Source organism: Zophobas morio, unplaced genomic scaffold (assembly GCF_036711695.1).
Source record: "Zophobas morio isolate AGI-343-1 ecotype UQ-CSIRO unplaced genomic scaffold, CSIRO_AGI_Zmor_V1 ptg000009l, whole genome shotgun sequence".
Taxonomy (NCBI): Eukaryota; Metazoa; Arthropoda; class Insecta; order Coleoptera; family Tenebrionidae; genus Zophobas; species Zophobas morio.
Genome location: NW_026972114.1, coordinates 6,346,646 through 6,372,421, shown reverse-complemented (window position 1 = coordinate 6,372,421; position 25,776 = coordinate 6,346,646). Strand labels below are relative to the sequence as shown.

General features: G+C 31.5%; 1 protein-coding gene and 1 long non-coding RNA gene across 2 annotated transcripts in view; both read left to right on the top strand.

Annotated features, from left to right (window-relative positions):
* Positions 1-25,776, top strand: part of LOC135125784 (metabotropic glutamate receptor 2-like) — a 1,169,526-nt gene that overhangs the window by 280,309 nt on the left and 863,441 nt on the right. The window lies entirely within an intron of this gene.
* Positions 616-6,836, top strand: LOC135125782 (uncharacterized). The gene is made up of 4 exons (XR_010279955.1): positions 616-948; positions 3,254-3,470; positions 3,567-3,879; positions 4,637-6,836. It is a non-coding gene; the product is annotated as an uncharacterized LOC135125782 (long non-coding RNA).

The following is a 25,776-nucleotide window of genomic DNA, read 5'->3' as shown; positions in this document are numbered from 1 at the left end:
AATTATGTATGTGGTCTTATTTGTAGTGTACTGAATTAAAGTTTCAAACTAAAAACAATAGCGTTTACGAAATTTCAATTTCTATCCGTTCTGAGGACATGAGGCCTTGGATTTTATTTGGGACACCTCAGAGCACACATACTAAAAAAAGTTGATACGAAAAAGATAACGGCGTTCCGGAAATTTTGACCAATCGTATATAGGTATGCCTTACTTCCTTTAAAAATTAAAAGCCAACGATGACACAGCAATTTTATTATGTTACACAATACTCGGGCGTTGGCATGAATGTATTTGCCTTATCATATTTATTTGAATTTCCTTATTCAGCAAACAATGCAACAAAATTACTGCGTTGCAAGAGAAACGAGACATGTCGAAAATTAAGATATTGAAACGCGATAGTTACGAGTATAATAGTTTGTAAAAATTTACTTTTGCCCTAAAATGTTTTAGGAGGCGAGAGTGCAGTTACGAACACCGACGCTCGTGAAATGTTTATCAAATGGGTAACCTTTATTTTAAACAATACATTTTTCTGCAGTGTTTCTATTTAAAATATTGCGTAACATTCCCAGCTGTGCAGCTGTGTTGCCACTATTAAGCACAGACAGCGCGGGAGGAATAACAAAAAATGCGATAGTGCGAAGGAGTGCGAACGAAGTCGATTTAGCGGGTGCCGCACCGACAATAATTTGCGATTGATGTCATTGGCAAATTAATTTGCGTTAAATTGAGTCGTATTAAGTACAGTAGTGCAGTAAACTTTTTCAACTTCTTATGTGTTGTGTGTGCAACATGAATACGGAACAGGCACGTGTTATGTTGATTGGAAAAACGAAAATTATTCAAGAACAAAAAGAGCATTCAGGATTTCTTCGCATTGAACTACCAGGAGCATCGGCGAGGACTGAAGAAAATGTTGGCATCAGAGGAGGCCAAGACCAGGTAAATTTATTTTTAATGTTTGCACGTAACAGTATGATCCAAAGTTTTCATCTAATTGTAAAAGGGAGGCTGTAAGTGGCGCATGTAGGATATGACAGAGGCAGAAAGCCAATGTTTATTGGAAACGCTTATTAATCACAGCCTCCCTTTATGTAAAGACATTTAGGTCAGACGGTACTTTCATGGAACTTGTGGCAGAGTGGACGGTGAATTCACATTCCAATTATTGCATGCATTTCTGTTAATTTAAACAGCATCTATTTTAAAGTTCGCAAAATAAATTCAGTAAAAAGCAAATTCACTAAAAGTTGCCAGTTCCTAATTTATCTTGTAAAGAAATCTTTCATTCTTTGAAAATTACATTTAACACGGCAAAAAGCAATTCGTTACATGGTTTGTTATATAAATTATAAAATTTTGTTCAACAATTTCCACATTTTTTTTACTTCGCATGCGTAAATTTAAAAAAATAGTGAAAAGTTATTTAGACAGAACTTTCCTGACCTATTATTATGAAATAGGATTCTGCGAATTTTATTTTTTCATGACAACGCCTATAAGTAAAAAAAATGTATGCACTGTTGAAATTGCAAATAAGGAAGGTTACTTGGTGTATGTTTCAAGTGAGTTTTTCATAATAAAATGATGTGCTAACACTGCTAACGTCATGAAGTTTGTTGCAAGGTTGTATCAATTTGGACAGGTACCAGGGTTCAATAAAATCGGATTTTTTTCAATAAAATTAAATTCAATGTTCACTTTACGGTCACGATTTTTTTGGGCCATTTTACTTTTTCACTTGTCTGAAATTAAAATTCAAAAAGTAGAAGACATTGGTTTAAGTTTATTTAGTGATTACAATATAATTCAGCTTTTTCGAAAAATTATAAAATTCCATTTTGCGAATTTTATTTTTGTGGTAACGCCTAAAGTTATAATAAACATCTTTGAAATTTTGCAAATGTTTTAAGGCTATAAAGAGCATAAGAAATTTTTAGTCAAAATATATTTGCATATCCCCTCCAAAAAATTGATGACGTCAGCTCAAAAGTTTGCCAAATAATCCTATCTAAAATGTACAAAATATGATGGGTCTCTTCTTGTGATTTATCATTCCATTCAAATTTTTTAGATTTGCATATACAGGCTGACCCAAAAAATTAATGAATGGGTAAATTCATTTTATTGATTTAATCAGGAACTACCAAACCGAATGCTTTGAAATCTTGCAAATCTTTTAAGGTTATAAAGAGCATAATAAATTTTTAGTAAAAATATATTTGCTTATGCCCTCCAAAAAATTAATGACATCACCCCAAAATTTTGCTGAATAAATCCTATCTAAAATGTACAAAATATGATGGGTCTCTTCTTGTGATTTATCATTCCATTCAAATTTTTTGGATTTGCATATACAGGGTGACCCAAAAAATTAATGAATTGGTCAATTTATTTCATTGGTTTAATCAGGAACTACAGAACCGAATGCTTTGAAATTTTACAAATGTTTTAAGGTTATAAAGAGCAGAAGAAATTTTTAGTCAAAATATATTTGCTTATCCCCTCCAAAAAATTGATGACGTCACCCCAAAATTTTGCTGAATAAATCCTATCTAAAATGTACAAAATATGATGAGCCTCTTCTTGTGATTTATCAATCCATTCATATTTTTTGGATATGCATATGCAGGATGACCCAAAAAAATTAATGAATGCGTGAATTTATTTTATTGATTTAATCAAGGACTACTGAACCGAATGTTTTGAAATTTTGCAAATGTTTTAAGGTTATAAAAAGCATAAGAAATTTTTAGTCAAAATATATTTGCTTATCGCCTCCAAAAAATTGATGACGTCAGCTCAAAAGTTTGCCGAATAATCCTATCTAAAATGTGCAAAATATGATGAGTCTCTTCTTGTAATTTATCATTCCAGTCATATTTTTTGGATTTGGATTTACAGGGTGACTCAAAAAATTTAATGAATGCGCAAATTTATTTTATTGATTTAATCAAGAACTACACAAAACCGAATGCTTTGAAATCTAATGCAAAAAAAACATCATAGGCATGCAGTCGTCACGTTTACGACAGCGAGAGAAGTACTGTCTAAACTCTTCAGACCAATTTTTTTGTATTGTTTTTCAAAAACGCATTTATAGCAAAATATAATGATGGACTAACATGTCGTAGATGTAAAAGCATATTGTTTTGTACATTCTGAATAGGAAACACTCTTGAAATCATTAATTTTGTTGATAATATTTGATAGTGTAAGTTAATCGCTTTTCTTAAGAAAAATACAGTTTCAGCTTCAAAATACACCATCCCGAATGGTGAACAAAGTGGTCCTTATGCCGATCGAGAGCTAAGTGAGGATGATTGTTATCATATACCCACCGAGGACAGCAGGAGTAGCAGCGACGAGATTTCTGAAAGCACACCCTTGACAACAGTATCATTAAAACTTCAATTAAAACCTAGAAAACAAGGAAAGAAAGAATTCCTAAAAGATGTAAAAAGGTAAAATAAAATTTTAAAAATATGTAATCACATATTGCAATACTTTATAAAATGTTTATAAAAAACACGTACTACAAATATATTTTGTAATTTCAGATGCGTAAATACCACCCCAAAGTCCAAAGTTTGTCACGAAAAAGATTGGGAATGGAAAGAAGATTATTGACGTTTCGTCGACAAGAAGATGATCGAATGTATAGGATAACTGTTAGGACCTCAGATATACGGGAAACACACAATTTCGTAACTTGCCCTAACTGGAAGTACTTAATAGTCAAGCTGACGATTTGGAGAAATTTCGTGTAAAATCTTTAGAACTATAACGGTATATTCAATCGGAGGATTATGATTTAAAAGATGTTACACATAGAGAATTTTGACGAAGACATATTAGCGAAAGAATTATTATGTAAGTATTGACTCAGAAGTTTAAGATCTAACTGATGATTTAAACATTTAGATAGCATGTAAGGCTATAATTTTTTTTATTTTTTATGGTTGGGTTTTTTACATTTTTTATTTAACGTTATTGAAATTGTATCGTTGTATCATGTAGGTACTGTTTTCATAACTTTATTTCGTTATCGGCTCGCTGCAGGTTTCATTGGTTTAGTAACTTTAAAAATTTTTAATGTCATGTTTAAAAAATTAACGAATTAGGTCTACATTAATAATAATCAAACGATGTTATTATTTAGTGTGTCTTGATATTTCAAATAGTTAGGTAGTTAACAGCGCAAAAAATGAGTCTCTTTAACATATTTCTTATATTATATGAAGCAGTGATTTTGAATTAGGGCTTTTTAAATCTGCAGTTTGAAAAATTTTTTTCGAACAAATTTTTTACACCAAGTTAAAACAGATTTTACAATTTCTGATATTTTCTATTCGTAAATTTGTATTTGCATTAAAGAATATGCTTTTGATTTATATCTTTCAACGTGTTCATGTGTTTTCACTTGGTGCTTAGAAATCTGTACAACATGGTGAATGCTTAAATTTTTTGCGACATAGTTGTCATAGTAAAAATTTTACGTGTCATTGTAATTTACTGAAAGTAATAGGGTAATAGGTAACAATAAATCTACGCAGTCAACGATACAAAAAAGTGTCTACATAATACGAGATGTTATTGTTATTGTTTCTAATAGAATCTTATTATTTAGCGGAGAAATCACCACTTCTTGATGTGGTAGTCACAGGATCAAAGAAAACGGTACAAAAAAACAAGCATACAGAACACCAACAAAACAAGTAATGACAAGAAATTAAGTAAAGAAACTGAGTCTATTACAATGCTGATACTAGAACATTCCCAAATAGAAACACCACATAAAAAGTCAAGAAATTCTCGAGGAAAACCAAGAATTCCGTCAACGAAACAACTTGAAGCCATAGTTTCTAATCCATCTAAAAGGCAAAAATTAACGTAAGAAACTACTCTATTGCAAACAGTTTTTAAAACTTGATAGAAAACAAAAAAATATCCACTTTAAATTTCTGTATAACGAAAGTACTTCCTGTAAACAAGAATGTTTTTCAAACTGCTAGTTAAACGAGGTCACTGAAGAGTATGGTTAACTTCAATTCATTTACCTTTTCTTTCGGAATTCCTGGGTATGTTTTTTATTTTGTACCTTGATTATATATATTTTTAATATTCTTCAGTCGAGAACGTTTTTCAAACTGTTTTTAAAACAAAATCGCCGTTTAATTGGATTCAATATCAAATTAAGGCTAGCTGCTAGGTCTTTTACATGTGATTTTCAGTACATATTCAGAAGGTAATATTTCCAGTATTAATGGACGTATGGTCGTAAAATTTTAAATATAACATCTCCACAACTTTCTCTACATAGCACAAGGTCAGTTTTGTTAAAAACAATTTAATCATCACCTTTTTTTTTAATGAAATTTTTGCATTAACGTATCTTTCAAAATTAATATCTCAATTATGTATGGAAATTGCAGAACACTGTTTCAGTTGATAAAACTCCATCGTACCAAATACGTTGGAAATGGGACAGTCAAAGTTGTCTAGTAGAAGCTTTTAGATGCTTCTTTTTCTGTATCTCAGTTCCAACAAAAAAAGTGGACGATATGTCTGGTACGATTTTTGAAGTTTGGTGAGATAAAAACGGTGGAAACCGCGTTCCAAAATTTCCATATATAATTCAGATATTGATTTTTTAAAACACGTGAAAGTTTCAACAAAATTTAAAAAATATGAAATAATAAACTATTTAAATCATTTCAAACTACCGGGTGGGAAAAATTACACATCGTTTCGGGTGTAATTTTAACGCCATGGGGTCCTCTTGGACCCCATGGCCTTATTTAGCCAAAATTAAGGAATTAATCAAAAATTTTTGGCGAATCCAAATTATTTATTAATTTTAAACACAACCAAGTTAAAAAAATTACATAACAATATTAAATAAGCATTTTTCGTTACAGTTTTTTGTTCCAGCATTCCTGACATTCAACAGTACGAGTAGAATGTACTCGGCAAACAAATCTTTTGTAGGAAATGCAAAAATTTCTTGATTTCTGTCCCTGTTACTTATATAGACGAAACAGCGTCCGCGGGATTGTACTGATATCGATTTTGATAAGGTGCCATTTATAAAACAAAATTTAATTTTTTAGAGAGATTAAATTGTCACACTGACACCGATACTGACGCTTGCAAGTCTGTATCAAAACAGCAACGCCGTCTATAAACTAGTAAAGAATAAAACAATGGTTTTTGAAAGACTAAATTCTCAGAATAAAACCTGCAGGTGCAATAAAATCTCAAAAATATAGACAAAAAAATGGCAACAAAAAGAACCAGGTGGGGTCCATGCGGACCCCAAGAGACTAATTTTTTTTTTTTGTAACAGACTGTTACACCTATACAATTGATATTTTTTGAATGCATAGCAAAAGGCCTTAATTGAAGCTACTAAAAATACCACTATCGTTAAACCAGAAAATAACGGGAAAAAATAGGAAATTGTATCAATGGGGTCCATTTGGACACCACCCGGTAGTTTGAAGGTTAAAAAAATTCTCGTATTATGTAGCGAAACTTGTGGACAGGTTACATTTAAATTTTCGTAACAGTAAATGTGTTAATAAGGGAGATATTAAATTCTGAATATATATTGACAATATCATAAGAACCAAACGTAGCGATTTCTCATAATTGGAAGTATTTATGTACCTTTAGATTTTTGGAATTCCTAGATATATTTTATTTTCTACATTAATAGTTTTTTTATAATATCTATTGTTCGTACAGTTGAGAAAGTTTTTCAAGCTGTTTGTAAAACTAGGTCATTATATAGTTGCATTTAATATCGAATTAAATGGAAATATTTATTTAGGTACCTTTAGTTTTTTGGAATTAAGTATAAGTATATTTTTTTGTCTTCTACTTTAATTTTTTGTAATAATCTTCAGTTGAGAATATTGTGCAATTGAATTCAGTAGAGATAAATATGTATGTATGTAGTGTTAGTTTTTTTGGAATTTTGTCATTTACCTTAATAATTTTCCTAATATTCTTTAGTTGTAGGCCTGGTTCACAAAAATTGTAGTTATATAGTAAACACAAAAAAATAAAATGTTACTGACAGTGATTGCTTTTTATTGCAGTATCAAACATTGAAAATTGTAAATTTTCCCGAGTTAAATATTTGATATGGAGCTTATATTATAGTTACAAAATGGCATAGTGTCAAACTGTGTGTATTGTAAGCTGCATAAGTTTGTTCGGTTCTTTTTAAAATTCAGGATAGGGTACATTTATAAAGGCAACTTTTATTATAATATTTAAGTTATTTATTAACAGTCAGGTACTTCTATGAAAACTAATTCTTTCAACGAAGTTAAAAGTTCGTTTAATTTGAAAGACAGTTCAACGCAGCCATGAAACTAGCCGTAAGATGTGTATAATTTAGTTAAAATTGTAACTGAACATTTTTGTGGCAAATGAAATTATTCAATCCAAACTCAAGAGAAATGGGTTTTATTAAGGACAAAAAGTTGTAGTTGTTCAACGTTTGGTAGTAAAATATTAACAACAATTTTAGAACAGTGCTTTCAAAAACATATTAAAGATTTACGAAGATAGAGTAAATAAAAAGTTTCAGTGTGTGCTCTTATTTATCTATTTAATTTTAAATAGAGTTGTTAAATATTGAAAAATACTTAAATCTATAGGTGATTTTCCTTTAAATTATGTTTAAAAGATATGGCTGTACACATTGTAGTCGCTGTTTTCAATCTTCTTTAAGGTTCTCCGAAAATTTACTCGAATGTTGTCAGTGTTCGCAACTGTATTAATTTATTTAACTTTAAATGCGGTTTGTTAAAAGCTTCACAACTCTCTTTATATATAATATTAGATACAGTTTGTTAAATATTAAAATTACGCAAATCTGTGAAGTGAATGTTTTTTAACGTGAGTTTAAAAGATATAGCTGTGTAAAATTGGTTGCATAAAATGTTAGCAGAAGTTCAAACCGTTGATAATACAGAGAGCAAACCAGTATGTCCACCTATGGGCACATAAGAGAAATGCAAACTCTAAAATCTTGCGAGAGCACACACCCGCAAGGGGTGAAGGGGGAACAAGGAGCATGCTCTTGTAAAGTAACCTACATCATTAATATTATTACAGAAACACTAATGCCAGATTTTATTTTTTATCGTCTTACTATTGTAATCTCGGAAAGCATAAATGGTGCGAGCAGGTTAAAAAAAATTCGACCAAAATAGTAACCTTGCTAGATTTTAATTGTGGTATATTTTTCATGCCTCAACAGCGAAAAAATTGCATTTATTGCATAACACAGTGTGGTTTAATTAGTTATTAAATCAGATGTAACGTTGAACAATGTCAAAATCTACTTGTAATTTATAAAATGTTTTAAAAATTTACGAAATACATCCATTACGTTTTTTTTCCCATTTCTACTTCAACGTTGTGTGCTTATTCCGTTTTATTTAAACTATAGATTGCAAGCTATGGAGTTCATTTTCAGAATCAAATAAGCTGGGCAAATAACAATCTGTCAAGCGAGGCAGTTTCATTTATCCAGTTGTAATTTAGAAAAGTGAGTAAACATAAATGGGTTTACAAACGATGAAAAGATCGAAATGTGGTATAATTTGTACATGAAAAACCAGAAGATTGCTTTAAAATATGAACGACTTGTGCAACTCCTGGTTATCGCAGGAATAAATAGTTTTTTTTTAACATTCATAATGTATGTGGAATAGTTGTAAAAAATAATTATAAAATGTCTTAAACCGAAATTTACTCATAATGTTTAATGTACTAAATTATTTTTAATTGTTTACTCAGTTCAAGTATAATGTCCACAAGAAGAAAGAAACTTGGAAAGTTCTTGTACATAATTTCAAATTTAATAGGTTTAGCACACATTCGTAGGTGGAATGTCAACTGATATTATCCAATAATAAAAATTAGACGTTACAGTATTTAACGTTATTAGGCCGATATTAAGCGTATAACAGTCGAGGATAATTGTTTGATAGCCGAGGCGAAGCCGAGGCGTATAAATATTATCCGAGACTTATACGATTTATCGGCCGTATTTCGTTCACTATTTTTCGTCATACCTAAAACTGGTTAATTAAAAAAATACTCATGAAAAATACAAATTCAAGAAACTAATCAGGTAGTCTTAATTTTTTATCCATAGTAACGATATGTTTATAATTCAAAAATAAAATTTGGACATGTTGCGTAAAAATGTAGCTGTTTGTAAAATTCCCGAAGATATTCGCGATGAAGCGGCCTCTGCAAATTTGGATTTATTGCCTGTGAAGACAAGTCTCAGGTATGAAAAGGAATATCAGAATTTTACAATATGGCGTAAAAAGAGAGGCGTTGAGGGGATTAGTGACGATATTTTGCTCAGCAAAAATTTTTCGCCAAACAGCTTATGGACAAAACTTTCCATGTTAAAGACATGCTTGAAATTACATGAAAGTATCGACATTTCTGGGCTAGTATTTGTCATTTTTAGTTACGTCTTATTACTCAAAAGTTACGTTTGTTACAGATATGGAAAATTTTTTATGTTCCTGAAACGCAAATCTGAATTTTATAAACCAAAAAGGGCAAAAATCCTAACAAATGAGCAAATCATCAGATTTCTTCTGGAAGCACCATATGACTACTTTTTGGTGGAGAAGGTTATTTTAGTGTTCCAGTAATTTGTAATTTATTGAAAAACGTGATCGAATAAATCTGATTAAAAATAATTATATTGTTAAATAAATAACGTTCACGGCTGTTATTATAACGTCCGTGGCTGTTATCGATGACATAACTTCCATGGAGACACAACGGATATGATCAAATAACAAAGAGGTATGACGAAAAAACTTTATCACATAGTAAACTGAATGTTTCAATTTTTATTTTTCTAACAATTCCTTATTTGTTGAAATGCCGTTATGTGATGAAAGGTAAATTTAATCAGAAATTGCCGCCTGAGAACTCGTTTGATCCATAGACCGAAGTGCACTCAGGCCAATGTCGACTCTAAGCGTTCAGAATTTTTTATTTACAAACATAATATCACATCTAATATGTTTCACTCGATTTTTTTTGTTTAATTAAGAATTAATTCTTTAAGTGTGTTTGATAACAAAACGTCCTAAATTATTATACTAGTGGATCGTACTCATGCAATAGATTTTTTTTGGGAAAGTGCAGTTAGTTTTATGTTTTAGAAGCATTGTGTTCTATTTTGTATCAATTTTTACATATTTTTAACTATTATTTTCCATTCTTCCATTCCTCAATATTTCGATTTCTCGATCTTTTGATTTTTAGATTTCTGGATTTTTGAATTATCCGATTTTCCAATTTTCCAATGTTTTAAATTTATGAGTTTCGATTTCTCGATTTGTTGATTTTTCAATTTTTCGATTTTTAATTATTTTAGACTTCCGATTATTCGATTTTTCAGTTCTTCAATCTTTCTTAATTTTTCAAAATTTGACGTTTCTGAATTTTCAGTCTTCCAATTTCTCAATTCATCGATTTTTTTATTTTCCCATTTCTCAACTTCCCAAAGTTTGAATTTTTTAGTTCTCAGTTCTTCCATTTTTCAATTTTTCGAGTTTTTAAGTTTGCGATTTTTTGACTTTGCTTTTTTGACTTTTCGGTTTCTGAATTTTTTAATTTTTGAATTTCCCAATTTTTGGATATTTCGTTTAGTTTTGTGATTTTTCAGTTTTTCGATTCTACAATTTTTCTATATTTCAGTGTTGGAAGTTTTTATCATTTCGATTTTCCAATTTTATGAGTTCCGGATTTTTCGATTTTTAATTTTTTGGATTTTTAGTTTTTCGTTTTTTAAACTTTAGATTTTTAAATTTTTCGACCGTTTTATATTTAGATTTCTCAATTTTTCAACTTTTCGATATTTTACCTTTTCAATTTTTAAAATTTTAGGTTTTTCGGTGTCTTGAAGTTTCATTTCAGTTCTTCGATATTTCAATTTTTCAATTTTCCGATTTTCCAATGTTTCGATGTTTTGAAGTAAATAGGCCAAAATCGAAAAGTTAAAAATAGAAAAATTGATAAATCCAGAGATTGAATAATGAAAACATCGCAATATCCAAATCTCGATAAATCGAGATTCCAAAAAATTGAAAAATCGAAAATTTAAAAACTCAGAAAATTGAAAAATCGAAAATTAAAAAATTCAAAAAATTGAAAAATTAAAATATAGAAGAACTCGAATTCGAGGAATTGAAAAATCTAGAATTTTAAACATAGAAAAACGAAAAATCGAAAAATCGGAAACTCGAAAAATAGATAAGTCGAAGAATCGAAATATTGGAAAATGCCAAAATTGAAAGAAATATCAAAAAATTGAGAAATCGAAAAACCAATAAAAGTAGTGTCGAAAAATCGAAAAATCGAAGAATTGAAGAACTGAAAAATCGAAACTTTGAGTACTAGAGAAATAGAAAAATCAAAACCAGATTAATTGAGAAATCGGAAAACTGAAAATTCAGTAACTTCAAAGTTTGAAAAATTGAAAAACAGGAATACTGACGAACTGAAAAATTAAAACAAAGAGAAATCGAAAAATCTAAAATTGAATTGAGAAATCAAAAAAAACAAACATTAAAAAATAAAAATTCGGAAATCTAAAATTGAAAAACCGACAAATCGAAAAATCTAAACACCAGAATTTAAAAAATTGGAAACTCGAAAAATTGAAAACCTCAAAATTAAAAAATCGAAAAATGGAGAAATTCAAAAACCCGAACATCGAAAATTTAAAAACTGAGACATCGAGAAATCTAAAAACCAGAAGATTGAGAAATTGAGGAGTCGAAAGTCGACAAGAAAAGTTAAAAATTGAAAAACTGATGAATTGAGAAATTGAACAATCAACACATCGAAACATCTGAATTCGATAACTCAGGAAATCAAAAAATTGAAAAATCGAAAAATTTTAAAAAAGAAAAATTAGAAAATCTAAAAAGTTTAACGATAAATTCAAAGCCCAAAAATTAAAAAAATTTAAAGTTTGGGAAATTGAAAATTTGAAATATAGAACTGAAAATTCGAGAAATCGAAAAACATAGAATTTAAAAATTGAAAAATTAAAACATCGAAAAGTTGAAAGTTGAGAAATCGAAGTATAAAACAGTCGAAAATTTGAAAAATATAAAGTTTAACGAAAAATTGAAAATCCAAAAAGTTAAAAATCGAGAAATCAAAAGTCCAGGAGTTGAAAAATAGAAAAGTCGAAACATCGAAATATTGAAAAATCAAAAAACTCAGAAATATCCAAACAATTGAGAAATTAAAAAAATTGGAAAATTGAGATATCGAAAAACTAAAAAAGCAAAGTCCAAAAATCGTAGGCTTAAAAATAGAAAAATTGAAAAATCAAAAACCAGAAAAGTCGAAAAATTGAAGAGTTGTAAACAATCGAAACTTTGGAAGACGTTAAATGGAAAAATAAAAAAATCACTTCAGAAATCGGAAAACTAAAAATTTAGAAACGTCAAAATTTGAATAATTGAAAAATCAAAATATTTAAAAAACAGTCTTGACGTATAAAGTAAAAACTCAAGACAGATTCCTAAACGGCAAACGGAGGATGTAAAATTGAAATTTCAACTACTATTGCAAAATTTGGAGATTACGTCATTTCATTGTCGCTGACAAATTTTGATGCGCGTTTCCCCATTTGATAATACAATTTTAAAAATAAATTTTGTCATTCGGGCACATTATGTATTAAATCGTTAAAATGTTCAAGAACTTTGTTCACTTATTTGTTGTAAAGTATGATCAGATGGTTGAACTTGGTTAGTTCTTCGTAGTGGATGTGTATCGGATCAGCTGAGTTTGTAGATCAAACAAGTTCTCAGGCGACGAAATTGAATAGTGTAAACACAAGTTCACATGAATATACAGGGCCTTTATAAATAATTCCAAAGGCCTAAGATTTCAAAAATCCCACTTCGCTGAAATTATGCCTCATTATAACAGTTCTCACTTGTCATTAATGTCATTTGTAACCTGTCATTTAAAGTCGTACTTTTTCTTGTTTTAAGGTTTTTGAAGTGTGAACAAGACAGTTTCATTGTTACGTCTTGTTATCGCAGTGGGACTTCGTAAACGAAGAGTGTGTGCATTCTATAACCGTTAGTAAGCAAAAATATCTGGCCAAATACCTTGATTTAAGAATTCAAGAAACACCATTAGAGGCTCACATTAGAGATGTGATGATGTGTTGTGATGTGATGTGATGATTAGAGACAACTTGACCAGAATCCGCAAACATCTTTGACAATATTTCGTCAGCAGTCAGGAGTTCCTGTTGCAACGTGAAATTGAACAGTGGGCATTGACGAATGGATTACAGAAGATATTTGAAATAAAAAGAGGCACTCTCTTTTAATAAGATATGAAGCATTTAAGCAACCAGTTAGTTAGTAAGGTCCAAACTGAGAGGCGGCACGTGTTCGTGACTTTCTTCGACCCTATAAGAATTTATAGAAACCATGTACTTAACAGATGTAGTTAAAATAGTAAAATGAAGAAGCACAGAAGAATTTGGGTATTTATATTTCCCGATTCATGTACGAGTAGTGCAGTTATTAGTGATTTGATGAAAATGAGAAGCAGATTACCAAAGCCCGTAAGTTTATTTATTCAAATTGAAATATAATTACACACAACTGAAACTTTCTCGGTCTGAATGAAATATTTTCAATTTTGCGATTTTAAAATTGTGTCAATTTTTCACTCGAAACTGTTTAAAAATTCTTCTAAATTCCCAACAATACCAAAACACAGTTAGAGGTTGTGTCAAAATTATTTGAACCATTTCATGTAAGTGGAGAAAATAAATGTTAATCTAGTTTTGGAAGCTTAGTGCACATAGATTCTAAATTACACGAAAAAAATTGAAACAAAACCTGTTATAAAATATTTTTGGAAAATACCAATGTGAATTAAGAGGAACTGTGTTAAAATGTAGCTTCATATACTTTCTTTCTTAATTTTAAAATTTTCACCAAAATATATTTCGGAAATGAAAGCATTGTGTGGTTTTTGTAAGGTTTAGGTGTTTATTCAAAAAAATTTTCGCTGTTCAGGGACATAACTTAGTTTAAACAGTCATTAAAGATCACAAGAATTATTGGGAGTTTTTTTGGCATTTTTAAATCGGAGATTGTGTTTTGCACTTTAACTACTTGTGCCAAAATGACAGTGGCAAATGTTAAGTTTTCCTTGTACTAACTTTGCTTACTATCCACGACTGATTTTAAAAACTTGAGAGTAGGCTGTGATTTTGAGTTCTAATGCGATGTTCCCATCGCGGGCTATTCCAAGCCACCTAACATATTAAAACTAAAACACAGCTACCCCTTGTTCAGAAAGATCGTGAATGGAATATAGTAAGCGTGAAAGATACATGTTGTTGATGCAATCAAAGGAAACGCAGATGGAATCAGAAGCATATATTAAAAACGGAGGCATATATCACAAGATATCAGTAAATGAACAACTCACTCACGCACTCTCAAAAAATGTGGATGAAGTTCCAACACTTCCCCTCGAGTCAAAGGTTGCGCGACTATCTATTGAGTCTTATCAGAGTTAACGCGTGGCGCACTGTGCGGCACCTTAGCTCATCCTTGTACTGGACGTCTCGTTAGGGAAATTTAACGTTCTCATCTTCGAGTAGTTGACCTTCGTAAATTAACCTACCTCGTCGCATAAGTGTGTCTAGCCATCCAAACAATCCAGGCTTTACAACGCAAAATAGTTATTACAAACCACTTCAAATTTCAGCGCAAGTAGTAAAATATCTGATAAAATAATCTAAGCAGCCGTGCATTTAAGCAATTCGGTGTTTACGGAAATGGCTGTAAAGTCCCCCGTGAGGTATTCTATGCATAAACGAAGCGAACATAAATTACGTCGCTCCAGTTGTTAGTGTACGCTACGAGTTCGGCAAGAAAGTTTTATCTATTTTCTTCATAATGTGGTGAAAGCTATCCGTTTATATTTCGGAAGTTTCGGAGAGTCTTATCAAAAGCTCACGAAAATATCATGTGCTAGGAAATGTTTAAACGCAGCACGCACACCAATAAATCAAACCAAATTTTGTGTTAGAGAAACACGTACTTTTGCGAGATGGAAAGGGCATCTTTTGATAATGCTTAGGTATTATTTATGCTGCAGATCTACGGCTACTTTTAAAACAAAATTGGGTCATAGGGTTTTTGGTAGTGGTTTAAATTAGGTTGAAGAAATAGAGCCATAATATTTTACATATTTCAGAGCGGATTTACTAGGCAAAATTTTGATGTAACGTCATTAATTATTTGGGAAGGGCCAAACGAATACATTTTGATTAACGATTTACCATAATTTCGATAACCTTAAAACGTTTGCAAGATTTCAGCATTCGGTTTTGCATTTTCAAAGTTAAGTTGCAAATGTTGTTATACAATTTTAGGAGTATGTTATTTAAAGAAATTGAAGCAAAAATTATTGTAAATTTCACCATCTATATTCCTAATATGTGTACAAAATTTTACTACCATTGAGTATTGTAGTCTCGGAGATTATATTTCTAATAAAAATCAACGCATACAACAGACAGACAGACAGACAGACCGAAACGGGAGATCACTTTGTCGTACTCTTGGCGTCATGAAACGTCGAAAAAATAGGAAAGTGGGAGCTTACGCTCAGGAACTAATAACCACAAATTATTAGGAAAAGAAAAAACGACTCGCATGCACTGAAGAAGAATTGAAAACGTTTTAGTTAGACCCAGGGGATGTTCTATTGAAATTTAAAGTCATATACTCATTAAATTAAAATTTACAATTTAAGAGCAAATTTCAAAGGAATTTAATCAAATGCTTTCTGGACTGAATGCTTTGTTGTCCCTTGCTTTTGGTGCGTTTTAGAGAATATTTACATTTTATTAAAAAATAAGAAATCAATCTGAATTCCTTGCACCTGCACAAGTTGTTTTTCAATTTACTTCAGAAGGAGCGGAAACTGGAGACAGATTTACTTTTATTTTAACAAAGGACTGTATTTGCTATGCTTTCAACTTTGAGCACAGTTGATTTCACACCGAACGAGTTTATAGTTTGTTGAATTTAACGTTCCCACTACTGACAAAAAGTGCGTTTCTGTGGAAAAAGTTTATCTGGTAGTGGCAGCTACAGCATAAAGCTAAAATTTCTGTAAAAAATTCCGATCATTTCAAACTATATATACCCATGCAGAACTCTATTCAAATTTCAGGTTAAATGTTAACACACTTTTGGCACTCCCAACTCAGCCTGAAGCTGCATGTATTATCTCGGCTTGAACAATAGAAACTTTAACACCCATGTCGCTAAAATAAATCTGCATAATAAGCCCGGTAGATGCGCCACCGAAAATTAAAAACACTTGGATGTTGCTGTTGTTATTTTGTTACGAGATGCGCATTTACACTGTTTAAACAAACACAGCGAACGTTGCAAAATAATAAGATTTTTTTCTGACTTAATAACAGAATTTGGAAAAACCTCTTTTAAATACAGACTGTGTACACGTACTTAATATTCTCACAAAAAGTTGCCCTTTCGAGTTTATCCGCTGGCAGACGAATAAAATGAAGCACTAACTTATCTGGAAATGAAACTCATTAAAGGCAAGCCAAACAGAAAACAATTTCATTTGAAACGTGCGCCTGTTGCGAAGCCTCATTCCCCTGCTATTAAATTATTTAAAGAACCTACCGAGGTGTACATACAAGAAATTTAAAATTAAAATGAAAAATCACGCTTTTCACTGGGGGTCGATTATAAATCATCCCGCTGTATGTATGGAAGGCAGTGCTTGCTTGTCACATAAATCACACAATCGACATTCGAATAATTAAAATGCACTCTGATGACAGGGTCGTCACCTGTTTACCTCGTCCATTGGAGCTTTTATGAAGGTTGAAATAAAAATAACGTCTCATCAAAATATATTTAAAAACCCAAGTATATGAAAGAAACACAAATTTAATATTAAATCATACTAATTTTTGTTAACTATATTAAAACAAAAATCAAAAAATTGGTCGAGGAATATTTCGACAGAACAGAAGTCTACACATACTAAAACAAAAAAACAAAAGGTATGCCCGCCCACCCACCCTATCTCAAGGGAGATAAGCAGAGCTTAACTGCAACTTACTTATTTCTTTACCAGAAATTAAAAAGATGTTGTTGAGTATCGTGTTCTTCAAAGAATACTATGTATATTAAGAAAAAAATATAAACCCCGCCCGCCCACCCCATCTCATTTCTGATAATTTTTTTATTCCTAGAAACTTAAAACACGTTTAAAACGGTACATTTTTGTAAGGAAATGTGGATTTTGCAGTTTGACTCCGCCCCTAGGTCCGCCAACGAATGAAAACTTCGTTACTATTTAGATCAGGGCAGGTATGGGTGGGGCTTAATCTTTGGCTTCAATTTTTTCTTAATATACATAGTATTTTTTGAATAACACGATCCTCAAAAACGTGTCTTATATGGTAATTTCTTGTAGATAAATAATAAGGATTTTGCAATTCAATTCCGATCCTTTGACTCTCGAGGATAAAAAAAAAATTATCACAACTGAGATAGGGCGGGTGGGCGGGGCTTATATTTTGCATGTTTTCATAATATACGTAGTCGTCTTTTCAGAACAAGAAACTTAGAACATGTTTAAAATGGTAAATTCTTGTAGACAAATATGGATCTTTCAATTAAGCCCCGCCTCTTGATCTGGCAACGAATGAAAAATTCATAATATATATGTGTTAGTATTCTTTAAACAATACGATACTCAAAAACATGTTTTTAATTTCTCGTAGAGAAATAAGGATTTTGCAGTTAAGCTCTGCCTCCTTGGTTCACGGCGAATAAAAAAAAAATGATCACGGTTGAGATAGGGTGGGTGGGTGGGTCTACATTTTGCCTTTTTGTTTTAATATGTGTAGACTTATTTCGACCACAAGAAACATAAAATATCTACAAAATGGCACTATCAATGGCAACTTGGCAGCGGAATTTGATTTGTCTACTCATCACGGTTAACTATGACCTCAGCGTGCGTAAGCGGTAGCGACTTACCGCTTACGTTCGTTGATGATCTGTCCGCAGAATGTGTTAACACCTTTAAAACTCAAACCAGTATAAGTGAAGAGAACGCACACATCCAATATTTTACAGGCGGGTTAAAAACTATTTCAATCGAAAGCGGTAAAATTTCAACACACCTCTATTTTACGGCCACAATTCAGAAATATGTATCAAATGTGAAACGAGTGAACTATCCAACGCACAACACAATGTTTTCACAAAGTTTTTGCTGCCGATGCAGATATTCTGTCAATGGAAACATGGCTCCACAGCAATATTTTTTCTAGTGTATCGTTTCCTAATTAAATATCAACATGTTTTTCCTTGTAATCGTGAAAGCAGCAAAGAACAAAAGACCGAAACCGATGTTACAATAACCTTTTCGTTAGACTTCAGCTATGCTACACATTCATTTACTAGAAGCAAACTATTTTCCAACAAGAGTCACAATTCAATAATTACGGGATATATACGTCCAGTCCCGTCGTAAGCCAACTGTTTACAACCTTCTGAATGTTTTGAAAACAACACGATTGTTTTCATCCTGTTGCCAGTGGCGGCTCGTGAACGGATCATATAATATGTATTTACTCACAGAATTGTTGTCCATATGTATTGGTTGTTGTCGACCTGTTAATTACGTTGGTACCACGGTAGTCTGAATCGACAAACTGTTCCCGGATGTTTACTTGTCCCAACAATGCTAAATTAATTTACTTGTGTAAATGGACGTTGTTGCATGTAGAACGTTTTTCATTTTTTACGTCAATATCACGTATGTTATTCTCTAATGACCTAAGAAGAAGTTTTAACTTCACAAAACTATTTCTTCGTCTCAGGTAAGCAAATATTTGTCACGCAATGATTGGACGACAACATACCGCGTTCCAATTACAACCCTGCTGTGGCAATTTGATGTAAAAAAGTACTGCGCTCACTTTGCTGCTAAAATTATTACACCTATGGTAGAGTGCATTGGAAACTTCTCTGAGGCAATTAGCGTACGAACGCAAGCGAGGTTCAATTTTTAATTTATTTCACTGCAGGCATTATGTTATATTTTATCCCTCTTCAAGATTTGCACCAGAAAAATTTTACACAACGGCAAAATAAAATTATTCCTCAAAGTGTCTTATATCATAAATTGCCCCTGTCTGGTGTCATATAATAACAACAATACATAATTATTATATGTATATGGATTTGACCAAAACTCAATTGGTCAGGTAGATCACAGTGGACAAATAGAAAAAGTTTCAAACCCAGGTTCTTGGCGTTAGATACTATTTCAAGTTTAGTGGGAGTATTATTTATTGCTAAATTCATTTGATGTTTCAAACCATCTTTAAATTTTCTACTTGCAAAAAAATGTTATATAAAAAACAATTAACAATATGAAATATATACAGGGTTTTATAAATTATTCCAAGGGCGTAGCACAATTAATTTGTTTGTTTTTATTGTAATGAGTTCTTGGGCATTTAGTAAAGTCCGCATAAAGTGATAGGCGGCACACTTCCATCACCTAATTCTACCCTATAATCATTTATAGAAACCCTGTACGCCTGTATTTACAAACGAGCGATGAACTCAATTGTAACGTTTCACCCAAAATACCATCAGGACCAAATTTGAGATTCCATGCGAGACGTTCAACCTGCTTGATGGCATATTTTTATATGCCAAAATAAATTTTAATGTTTCGTGTTATAAAACGCAATAAACGTTTTAGTGTTATTGCACTGAGAGATCGAAGAAGATTCCAAGTATGCAGTGTCGATGGATGTCTCTTTTTCATACACTCTTTTTTATTCCACTTTCCAAGTCGGCCCTTCAAATTGAACATGACAACAACAAACACACTGTGCGTAACACCGATTTTTTGTCAAATCAAACATAAATTTAGCTTCAGTATCAAGCCTAAGCCCTTTATCTAACACATCCCTGCCTCTCCGTAATTTTTAACTTCTTTGGAATATTAGCCACTTCTAAAAGAAAAACACCTTTTTAAGAGCACTAAAATCCATTTTGCTTACGAATATTCCGTGGATTACCGATGAATCTAAGTTTCTTTTGCTCTGACTGTTCCTTTAAATAAATTGGCCAAACAGTTCGAAAGCTATCTAATAGAATTCAGTAGCATTCTAGGTACATTTCTAAAAGTATCCAAGATCGTTCTGTTATAGGTTCTGTTATGACTTATAAGTGTAAAATGCTTAAGCTCAGTCGCTGCGTCTCTTCTTATTGGGTTTTCAAAACTTTTTCAAAATGTAATGTCTCCAGTATTAACAGACGTGTTGTTATAAAATTTTGGATACAACCTATCCACAACTTTTTTTGCCCTCCCAAGGCTAAAATTGATATTTTAGTCCCTGTAGATGGGGACCAAAGTGGTTCTTTTTGACCGTAGGGATAAAAAGTGTTTCCATAGCAACTAAAACTTTTTAATTTAAAGTGGTAATATAAACACATCGAAAAATTCAAAATGGCTCGTCTTATTTACACCTATAGCCTTGGTTAGCCGACAATTTCGAATATTTTCTTCCAATTTAAAATTTAGTATCTATAGTCCCGAGAGGGAAAAAAATAGTATATACGTCACAAGACTAAAATGCACGATGTAATCCTGAAAGTGGAGATTAGTGAAAACTACTTGAGGGATTACATCGCACTTTAGTCTCTTGGTATATAATACACTATTTTCTACTCACTATATAGAAAATGTGATTTTCTTAACTCATTTAAGAGCAAAAGGTGTCACTTTACCTCTCGGCGGGAGGTAAACTATTTTGCCTCCCGCCGGGAGGTAAAGTACATTTTTGTCAAAAATGACGTTTATAATGTAGCTTTGAGCATCGAGAATTTTGACCAGAATGAGCATGATTTTAATACTTTCGATTTCCTTCACGACACCATTCCTTAAACAACGAATATCCTTGAAGGTATTGTTACGAAATACACGCCTCGATGTGACGCCTATGGCGTCGAGAACTCCCTGGTCTTACGCCGGTGATGATTTATCCTCAGTGCGACTGAACGACGGAGCGGCTTACCGGAAGTCACGATTGCGGGCCGAGAAAACTCTCGATGCGGCGTTCTGGGTCCATCGAGAGGCCACTGTCGGGAACAGGGTTTATTCATGAAGTCATCCCATCGAGTCCAGCGGGTGTCCAGACAAGTTACGCCGAGGTTATTTTGCACATAATCGCTGTAGTAGTTATTCGTGTATATTCCAGTTATTAAGAAATAAATTGTTGAGTTTTAATCCACGCCGAATTTTGTTCGCCCGCTCAACGTAACAGTAATTTGCTTTCGACTTAGGTGGCAGCAAATTTAGCGTTGCCTCATTTGCTACTTCTAAAACGTCTGGAGGGGTACAATTATTAACTGAACCACTATTTCATCCAAATCCTCCATTTTTTCCAAATGCGTTTTTTATTTGTTTGAAAGTTGTCATAGAAATTATCAAAACCATTTAGTTTATTGCGGTAATAGTTATTTTTATTTAAATTTTTAAAAATTGATTTTAAACGTTCGTTCGTATAAAAAATTATATATATATCACTTAAGCAAAGTGTCATTTCCGTCCACGGATTGTTAACCTAAATCCGCGGGAGGAAATATTTCACTTGGGTCTCTTGATATATAAATAACTATTAAGTATTTAATCTTTTGTAGCAGTTTAATAGGTGAAATAATTATTATACCTTTATTGATGTGACAACAGAAATTACACATAAGTCAAAATTTCAGTTAATATTTAAGTAAAGAAATTAGAAAGTGCAATAAATATAGTTATATGTCGGCTTAGAGTTATATAACACAATCAAAATTACAAAAAATATTCATCAAATGTATACAAGCGCTTTCTAATGATAAAAGACCGTTGGTTTCGACAAAGTATATTATTATTTTCTAAATAGGAATTTTGTTCAAGAAATATTTTTTTCATAATATTTTGGAGAATCTCGTCAACAGGTAAATTGGAAGGTAGTTGCCATTGCCAACATAATTTTTTTCAGGCTTCCTGAAAGTCAGGAATCATGGTGGCTATTTTCAGCAAATGAGGAAAGTTGATGCTACTATACAATATTTCTCAATTTTGTCAGTGGGGAGATTTGTTAATTAAATGATCGAGAATAAGGTAGCAGCATTAAAATACATATTTAAAACTTCTCTGACTCGTGGATAGTGATTTATTTTTTGATACTCTTCCTCTGAAACATCCTTCAGTTTCGTTTCTCAGTTCTTCAATAACTTTTTTATATTTTTTACTTATAAAAATTTCTTCTAGATTTTGCCCGTCATAAGTTTTACTTTCCGAGCGTAAGCTAAGGGTCCATCGAGCAACTGGATACTTTTATATTTTCTCGATGTCCTTAACGGCCGTTTCACACATCACAGAATTACTACTAAAATTACCACAAAAATTATACCACCAAAATTTTTGTTACAAATTTTGAAAGAAAAATATTCTATACTTGATGGTAAAGTGCTCAAGAAATGCGCGGACGTTCAAAACGCAAACAAATAGCTATGTTTTGAACGCCTATGACGAGTCAAACGGCTCTAAAAGTACGAAAAAACAGGTCTTCCGTTTCCGTCTATCTGTCTGTCAGTCTGCCGTCTTTGTCACTTTTTATTAGGCAGATAATCTTGGAAATTACCGGAGCGATTAATGTTAAATTTTATATGTATGTCAGGAATGTCGTGTAGATTGTAAAACGCTAACCAAAATTTGCCCAATCTCCATATCAATTCATCTCCTCAAAAGTTTTCATTAGGTATGATTTAAATTTTGTAAAATAACATACTTAGTCCTATAATAGGGCCCATCCGATGATCGTGCAGATGGTTTAAAATGTTAACTAAAATTTGTCTAGTCATTCCCACCAACAATTTAATGAAGCTATTTCAACTTTTGTTTTGCAAACTTGAACTAAGTATATAAAATTGCATACTCTTAAACTTGTGGGTTATGAATCCACCTTGAGTTTTTATCGTAGGCATCCCAGTGCCATGGGGTGTTTTCGAAGTCCGTGGGTGTAAATTTACAATACTAAATTTTATTTAAATTTTACAAAAACTATACTCTGCACTTGCGGTTTATCAATCGGTGTTCAGATTAAAAAAAAAAAATCAAAATTTAATAACACTTGGCAATTTAACTTTGAAAGTTCCAAACCGAATGCGGTCAAATTTTCGAACGTTTAAAGCGTTATTTCAAATTTATCCGTTTGTCCCCTTCAAAAAAATAGATGACGTCATCTCAAAGTTTTACAGAATAAAATCTACCTAAAGTATGTAAAATATTATCAGTTTATACTTGTGGTTCATCAATGCATTAATATTTTTTTAGAATTATTTATACAGAGTGACTCAAAAAATTAATGAATGAGGATACTTATTTTACTGATCAAATTTCGAATTAGTTTTTTAATTTGTATATCATTCCTAGAAAAGAATATCAATTTGTTGGAGAAACTCTCATTGCATTCAAAAATATTGGACACATTAAACGTATAAGTATTTATAAAATTCAAAGCAAATCCCTGACAGGCAAAAAAAAAATTTAAATTGAAAAACAAAGAGAAATGAAGAACAACACAAAGCCACAACTAAAATTGATCCTATTATAATACTACTTAGTTTACGCACAAGAAGCTTGTATTTTCTAAAAAAATAAAAAGAATAATAAAAAAATATGATTTTAATTTATCGTCAGTGAATTAATAGTATATTTTTTAACGAGCTTATAATACACATTATAATTGTTACACGAGAATGACTCGCTTCGCTCGTGTTGTAATCATTCGATTGTAATTATAGCCCGTTATAAGCGAGTAAAATACGCTATTTTATTTACTCAAAATCTGCATCTCATTTTATATGTTTAATACTGTGGTGAATATTCAATGTACGCTTTTTCATTGAATAAAATGCCCATAATGTTTCCAGAAAACGATGGCCAGATTAGAAACCTCTATTTCACAACATAAATTATTTAAACATTGTATTTACTGGATTAGATATGTGGATGATATTTTAGTGTGTTTTAACGGTACAAGTAGACAATTAGATATGCTACATAATTACATAAATTCGTTACATAGAAAAATAAAATTCACAATAGAAATAGAAAGCAATAAAACTATCAATTTTCTGGACCTTCAAATCAGCCACCACAAGAGTTACCATGAATTTAATATCTACCATAAACCTACTCATACAGATACAACTATTCATAGAACGTCTTTACATCCTTGGAGTCACAAATTAGCCGCATATCAATCAATGTTACACAGATTGTTGACTGTCCCCTTATCTGAAAATAACTTTGAGGTCGAACTTAAGAGAATAAAAATAATAGCTAAAAACAATGGTTATTCGGACGAGATCATAGATAATATGTTAAAAAAGAAAATTAAAAAAATCACATCAGCATTAATATATCCTTTAATTAAAGAAACCAATCAATATAACATTTTAACTCATTTTGGAAAACTTTCTATTAAAACTGCAAAAATACTGCAAAATGCAGGCTATAAAATTTCCTTCCGTACCAACAATTCTTTACATAAATTAATAAACAATAGTAAAGACAAGTCACCTAAGAAATCGAATTCTGGAGTTTACATGCTAAGTTGTGGTGAGTGCCCCTTAGTATACATCGGACAAACAGGGAGAAAATTTGAGGAAAGGATAAAAGAACATAAATCAGCATTTGTCAACAAAAAATCAAATTCTACGTACGCGAACCACCTTATCCAAGAACAGCATAATTTCAACGACGAATTCACACATAGAAAATAAAAGCGCAAAATTAAACGCGTTAGAATGTCTGGAAATAAATAGGTACAATAAATTAAATACACTAATGAAGGACCAAACCGAAAGAAACAAATCTCCCTTACTTAACATAAATTTGAAAACACCATTGTTAAATCAGGTATAAATTCAGGAATAGCTCTGTAAAACCCCAGTTTCTCTTCTGCCTGAAGACGGTACTGTGTACCGAAACACGTGTAGCAGTGACTACAAATATATTTTTTAAACTCTGAAAGTTTTTTCATTATTATTAAAATTACATATAAAATATAAAAATAATTGCTCCAGAAATTATCTGCTTACCTATTTTTTCGTACTGTAGAGGTCATGAAACGTCCAGAAAATATGAAAGTACCCAGTCACTGGATGAACCATATTGCAATAATTCCTTAGCTTACGCTAGGGAAACAAAAATTAAAGGTAATTAATACGAAGTAAATATGGTGTGATAAAAATGATGGGATATTATTTTACATTTTCAATGACTCGATTACAAATTATCTTCATTATATAGTTTAAGAGAATTAAAAAACTCTAAATAAGAGAATTTATAATTATAACACAACATAATTTAACAGACAAGCTTAAAAGCGAATAATATTTAATGACTTTAAGATTACAGACTTCAACAAAGAGCAAACTTTCTTTCAGAGAGGCCATTATCCTCGAGCTCCCTATACGGAAATATGCTCAGTGTTTCAGGATTAACGTACTTGGTCACTGTTTTCCATGTAATTAATTTAAATGTCAACTATAACCTCTTCACGTCATAAATGAGGGT